Below are 7,187 nucleotides of genomic sequence, written 5' to 3' on the forward strand. Positions count from 1 at the left end.
CATTTACCACAACTCTTTGTGTGCGGCCATCTGTCATTTGTGTTTTGGCTTGTGGTTTTGCGGGAAGTATTTTGGGTGGATTTGGATTAATTTTTGCTACGGTGATTTACTTTTGGAGGAGAGGAAGAAATAGCCTCCAGAGTGTTGATGATCTTTGCCTGGAGGGAGCAGTGCAGAAGTATAATGGAATTTCCTGTGAGAGAGGTGCCTGAGTATTACAGTAAACATGAATGTTTGTGGAAACAAAAGGGTAAGGAGGAAGGACACAATAAGTGGTTAGGCTGTGTGGGTAGAAATAAAGTTGTTGATGTCTGTAGAACTCTGATGAGAAATTTTAAACTCAATCTAGAGCAAGAGAAAAACAATCGAAAACTTGAAGTAAAGGGTTATACGGTCAGAGTGTCTTGAGGGGAAGGATTACACTAACAGCTGTGTTTCGTGTAGTGTTGATGTCCATAATGTTACAGAAGTGTGGGTTGTAGAAGTAGGGAGCTGCAAGTAGACTAGAGTAACTTCGGGATAATAGTGGGAGAAGATGAGAAAGATTTTAGAGGAGCAGAATGTAGTGTCAGAGGTGGTGTGTGCTGTTTGTTGGTTTGTTGTTGGGGTTTGTTTTTTTTTCTTTTCTGAAGTCATTGTGGTAAATGGATAGTAGGGAGTGTCAGCGTAAAGATAATCTCCTGATAACTTTTTCTGACAAAGTGGATAGCGTTAAGCACGTCAGGAGACCTATCTATCCCTCTCCTGGCAGGTTACCTTTACCATCTTGCTCAGTCTGGTCAAGCTGGTCAAGCTCTGGTAGTGTCACAAACTAACCAACTTCAGGCAAAAACTCTATTTTAGTCTGTTGATAACTTCTTAAGAAGCAAGATGTGATCCCTGTCATGAGCTAATACTGGATTAACAGAATGACATTCCTGTTACAGGAGAAATTAAATTTGTTCTCTTCATAAGTTTCTGCATCCTGATTTTAATGTATTTATTTTTGGCAGGGTGGAGTGAAAAGCAGATTCACAAAGAACCAGCACTGACAATTGAAAGGTATGAGTTTCCCCGGCCAAACTTGGGAAATTTACTAACTTGTATTTTTTTACTCACCCCAGGTGTGGAGTGGTAACTTTATCTGATTCACACTAGCTTTGACCTTACCCCCCTTAAGAATTCTGAGTTTATTTCACATGCCCAGATAGTCTTTGATCTCCTTTTCCTGAAGATTGCTAACCAGGGTGCCAAGATAACAATATGCTAAAAGTTTCCTGGGAAGTGGGAGACATGATCACCTGCCCACCAGAACTTCTGGCCTTTTCTCAATATATGGATTTTAAATTGTATGCTTTTGGAGCAAGAAGTCTCTTTGAGAAGAGGGGGTTTTGGTTGTTTGGTTTCAGTCGGGTTGGGTTTTCCCCCCTTCCTTCGTTGCCCTGTTTGGTTTGAACCTCCCTGTCCAGTAGGATTCACTTCTACATTAATTTGGTATTTAGTGAATCTACTGGTGGTTCTCTAAGATGCTGCAGGTACATACTAGCCTGAACTTCTGTGGAATGAAATCATATCAATGTAGTCTTTGGTGAAGTTCTTTTGGTGTTGCTCGCTGGTGAAATTTAGCAACAAGGGTTGAACGAAAATGTTCTTTCCTAGCATTATGACAGGATCTTATAAGACTCTAAAAAGAGAAGAAAGAAAAGTACAGCTTAGTAAGAATGCAGGCAGTCAATGAAACTCATCTTCAGGTCGTTGACAATGCCTTGCTGTATAATAATTCAGAAAACGCTGGAGTTATTTATTGATGGTATATTGAGCTGGGAAGTTGCTCTTCCGCATACATCAAGGAAAGATGGCTTTATATAATACAAAGGACAGGGGTTGTGACCTGCCAGCCATGCTCAGATCTCTACCATGAAGCTGGAAATAATACCTACCCTGATCAGCTGAATCAATAGCGTTGTAGCTATGGATAATAACTACTACACGTGATACTGCATGATACATAGTTTAAGCTATTTTGGTGGAGTTTCACATGTTCATTTGCTAGATTCATGAATTCTGGGTCTTTTGCTTTACGATAATTACACACACACACACACACACACACACACACACAATTTATCCATTGACATTAAGGGAACAGATTAAAACTGTAACTGCAGCTTTGGAGTATTTCTGTAGGTGTGTTCCGTCTGTCCCTCCTTCCCCCAAAGCTGAGGCAAGATTTACAGGGGTAAATTCACCACCTACCTCCCACTGCCTTTTATTGTTACCACCAGCCAATTTTATTAGATGATGAATCAGTATCAGACTTCCAGCATGTGGGAAACCAGATCACCTGCTATAGTTGGTGTGTGTTGAACAACTTGAGGATTGGGAAAGCTGGAATAATTGATCTTGCACTTCTTGTTTGGAAAAGGAAATCCTGTGCTGTGTCCTGAATAATAGAAGAATATTCAAATTTTGAATGTGAATCAGTTTGCTTTTAATAGCCATGATGCTTAAACTGGTGATGTACTGCTGGTTTTCAGTATAGTAGATGTCCATCTGTCATGTGCCTAATTCTGCAACCTTAATGTATGTTGCATCAATTAGATGCCTCTCATGCACAGATCCGAGTGTGTGCATAATCTTGCTATTATTTTGTTACGCTTTTAAAATCCATGGACCTACTTATTAGGGAAAATAAGTAAAAAGAAAGTACAAAGTTAAAGGACTTACTACTAAGCTATTCATTGATACAATATTTTAACATTTTTAAAAACTTGATTTGACGTTTCACATACGTAAGGATAACCACAGACAATATAATTTCTTTTCCTTTAAAGTACCTCTACAGAATTGGGCATTGGCAGCCGTCCAGTGCTTCAGGATAATCCATTGTTGTGGACTGCTTGCCTACTAAATTGACCAGAAGTACTCTCTTCTTTGTGCTAGCTGTCATACTCATTTTTTGTTGCTATATTGGCTAGTCATTTATTGCAGTTTGTCATTACCACCTCTTAAAAGATAGCACACTTGAAATGGTTTACTTTAGGATCTCTGTGTAGAAAGCTTTGGCTCTGCCTGTTTAAGAGGCAGAGGCAAAGAGAAATGGAATGGAATTAAGTTGGGTAAGAGACCAAACCCACCACTGGCTGCTGGTAGCAGCCTGCTGCATCCCTGCTGCTTGAAAGGTGGGGGATTTGATTAAAAATTCAGAACTAGCAGAAACCCCCTGCTCCTGCAGGTTATATGTATAAAGGGTGTCAGCATGTATTTAACAGAAAAACAGAAACAGGAAAAAAACCAAAACAAAACGTCACCAAAAAAAAAACCCAACCCATCCCACCACTGGCTGCTGGTAGCAGCCTGCTGCATCCCTGCTGCTTGAAAGGTGGGGGATTTGATTAAAAATTCAGAACTAGCAGAAACCCCCTGCTCCTGCAGGTTATATGTATAAAGGGTGTCAGCATGTATTTAACAGAAAAACAGAAACAGGAAAAAAACCAAAACAAAACGTCACCAAAAAAAAAACCCAACCCATCATCCACCTAACTGCTGCTGACTTTTTTCATTAAAGGAATGGTTATGCTGATTAAAGAGTTTTACATAGTATAAGCATGAGAGAAGACCTAAAATGATAGTGAATGAACAGTTATTCTCTGTAATACAGTTCAAGTAAAGTAGAAGCTTTTTTACCTATTCCAATTTTCATGCATTAGTAAACTTAAGTAAGCTATATGACTCCAAATATACTTGCTTTAGCGTCTGAAGTGTTGGATAGCTATACAGCTAATAAACTAATGTGTTTCCTATAATGTTTATGGTTGTGAAATGTCTTATATATACACATTTTCATGTGTGTTTGGTTCTCAGAGTACATTACTGATTTTTTTTTTGTGGATGTTGAATGAAATTTCTTTTGTTTGGGATACTTTGGGGTTTGGTTTGTTGTTTGTTTTTTTTTGGGGTTTTTTGTTTGTTTTGTTTTGTTTTTTTAAATCATTGCCTGATTTAATTTTTCTTTTCTTTCCTCCCCCCCCCTCCCCCCCCCACTTCAATGCAGTGAGAAGCTTTATCAGCCTTTCACAAAATGGGAAGGATAGAAATTCTGCTTGAAGGAAAACAAAACAACCTAACAACAAACCCAAACCTCCCCTTTTCTCCCATTTTGCTGGAAGGGTTTAGAAAAAGAGGGACTAAGGAAGAGTAAAATTCTATTGCCCCAAGGTCTACAACTTAATTCATTGTGATCTTAAACCAGTAACTGTTTTAAGACCTGATGAATCACTATCAGGGCTAAAAACACCTACACCGTTGCACTGAGAAGCTTGCATCCCAGGCTTCAGGAGTGATTTGTATCTGATTCTAGTAGCTCAGGCAATACTATAGCTTAGAAGGGTGACAATCTAATTCTTGTGAAGGATATTTTCAAAAAAGAGCCTTTCAAAAAGAGTGTTGCAAATCTAACACATATAGAAAAATTAAATGAAGAAAAATCAGTTGAAGTACAAACATTGAAGCACAGCTGAAACAAGATGAAGGAGGGTGTGTGATGGTATGCAGGTTTTACTGTCAATGTCTGAGATGCCTGCATACAAGTGAGTTACGCAGGTCACTCCAAATGGGCTCCAATAAAAGCTTTAATACAAACACGAATGCTCCTATTTATAGACGTAGCTCTTTGTCTAAATATAAACTGCTCCCAGTCATGTCTAGACTAACATCAGAGCTGTGCTGGTATTGAAAGTGGGGGTTTAGAAGTAAGAGTACAAGCCACACTATTCTTTATATTACTACTTACTGGAGTGAGCATCTAAACTTTGGGAGCAGTAAATATTTGGATGTCATATGACATTGTGTCACCCAAGACACCTTTTCTTCCTCTTGTTAAGCATCAGAAGGTATGTCTGGTGGACGTGACCCATAAACTAAATACTCTTCAGCATGTGTTTAAGGCTTTGAGAATGTTATCAGTGGGCGGATGGAGAGATGGATGGATAGATCAGTAAATGACTTTCATTGCTAACTATTTTCAGAAGCTGAGTTTTAATGAGTCTAACTGTTGCTTCTGTGTTTAATCTGCTCACTTACTCAGCGTTCAGTGTTAAAGAAGCTTTCTAGGAGGTAAATGTTGTCCTAATTACAGAAGAGCTTAGTTTGATTGTGTTGAGCGCAGACCGTGTGTTAAGAGTTCTTTTGGGTTTTTTTAATTGAGAAATCTATGCTGGGCACACAGATGATTAGGATAGATAAGCAAGTGCTGTGCTTGGAAGTGCACATCCAAGTATACAATTGCTATGTTAAGATAAGTAACTTGGACTGCATGTAGTTGTAAACTCTGGTCCTCATTCTCTAGTGGTGGTCTTACTGTCATGTCCTATATTTGTGAGTTCCCCTGTTGGACTTTTGATTTAATATGTATCAACACATAGCTGAACAGAGAGAAAAGCATGGCAAAAAGTGTCCACTGCTCCCTTTTCATTTAACATAAGGGTTCTTCTTTAGTTTACTTGATACACTGCCAAACATCTCTTGTCAAAATAAATACGTATCAGGGCAGCTGCTCTTAAAGGTAAGGAATACTTTAAACATGTAGTGTACCAATGTGAAGAAAATGTAGTGTAGCAGTATTTCTCGTAAGTGTACTAAAAAAAAATACATATAGGAGCTTTGTTCAAATGCCAGCTCTTACATCGGTCTTCTTTGTAATCTTTCTTGCTGATCTGTGACCTTGACCTTGTGTTTGTGTTTGTATGTCAGGTCTATTTTGGGAATGGACAAACTAAGTTCAGTTTAATAGGATTTATACTCTAGCTTCACAAGATGCCTTAGTAAAATAGAAAAATTAAAATATTTAAATCAATTATTCTATTTCCAGTTATCTTTTCAAATCTTGAATGCATTGACAATTCATTTATTTATTTTTAATTCTGTTGAGGAGATGCTTCTTAACAAAGATATCTTTATCTCACCGATGAACTCTTCTAAATTCAGCACAGACATTCTGCCTGGAGGTGGGGTTTCCTCTGTACGAATCTCACTGATGGCAATGCTTTCATTTGGCATAAATACATACTGAAAGTAGTCCCTGCTTTTTGTCCTTCTCATGCCTCTCTTGTAGTCACATATAAACCAACTGTGGAACAACCTCTTGGCAGTATCTTTGGTTTTTTTCTGTTGATGATAAGGTCCGTAGTCTGGCTTGCCTTCTAGGAGCTTCCTGTGGGGATGCTTGTGCTCTACTGGGAAGGTGGTAGGCGCAAGAGGCTGCAGATCCATAGACCAAGACAAGGCTCCAACTTTTGACAGCAGCTTAACACTTAGATCAGGCGAAAATTCTTGTGGAACCATGTTTTTGTATGCATTTAAATGTGCAGCTTGTGAACTAGTTTGTTAGTTACTTCTAGTAGTATTGTTCATAGTGACTTGAGATGGCCTTTATTTCTAGAGATCGAGATGGAGCTCACTAGCAGCCAGGTAGGCTCTGATGTGCTGGTGCTGCTTGCATTCAGCAGAGCTCTTGAGCACAGGCTTAATTTTAGACATATGCTAAAATGGCAGTGAATTTGGTCAGCGTAACTGAAACTTGGGCATATGGCTTTATAAAGGCTTAGTGAGCTTGTTGGTTTGATGGGCACTGTCACAGAATCATAGAATATTTACGGTTGGAAGGGACCTTAACGCTCATCCAGTTCCAAGCCCCTGCCATGGGCAGGGGTACCTCCCACTAGACCAAGTTGCTCAAAGACCCATCCAACTTGACCTTTAACACTTCCAGGGATGGGACAGCCACCATGAAAGATGGCCCAAATTAGCTAATACTTATGTGTAAGTATGGAGTAATAGATTTATTTTTAATAGGGCTTTTATTTTGGGGGTAATGTTCTTAGATGTAGAGAATCACACACTTTCTTCAGGAATCAATTACACGTCTGTAGGTATTTGTTTTACAAAGATTTTAAATGGGTATGATTACCTGTTTGAACTTCCTTGACATTAATGGAACAAGCAGTAACAATAATTAGCTTTTCTTGCTATTTTGCAGTTATTTCCTTCATGTAGCACTTACGAAAGATAGATACAAAACATATTAGTAAAAGCTGTTTTCCACAACTTTGATGGCATGTTGTTTTTCTTCTTAGAATGCTTGCCATTTTTATCAACACAAAATTTGAGAAATTCCTTCAAAGTGTAGTTAAACACCTTCCCTTGCCAGC

The sequence above is a fragment of the Nestor notabilis genome, unplaced genomic scaffold, assembly GCF_000696875.1.
Source record: "Nestor notabilis isolate BGI_N333 unplaced genomic scaffold, ASM69687v1 scaffold7002, whole genome shotgun sequence".
Classification (NCBI taxonomy): domain Eukaryota; kingdom Metazoa; phylum Chordata; class Aves; order Psittaciformes; family Psittacidae; genus Nestor; species Nestor notabilis.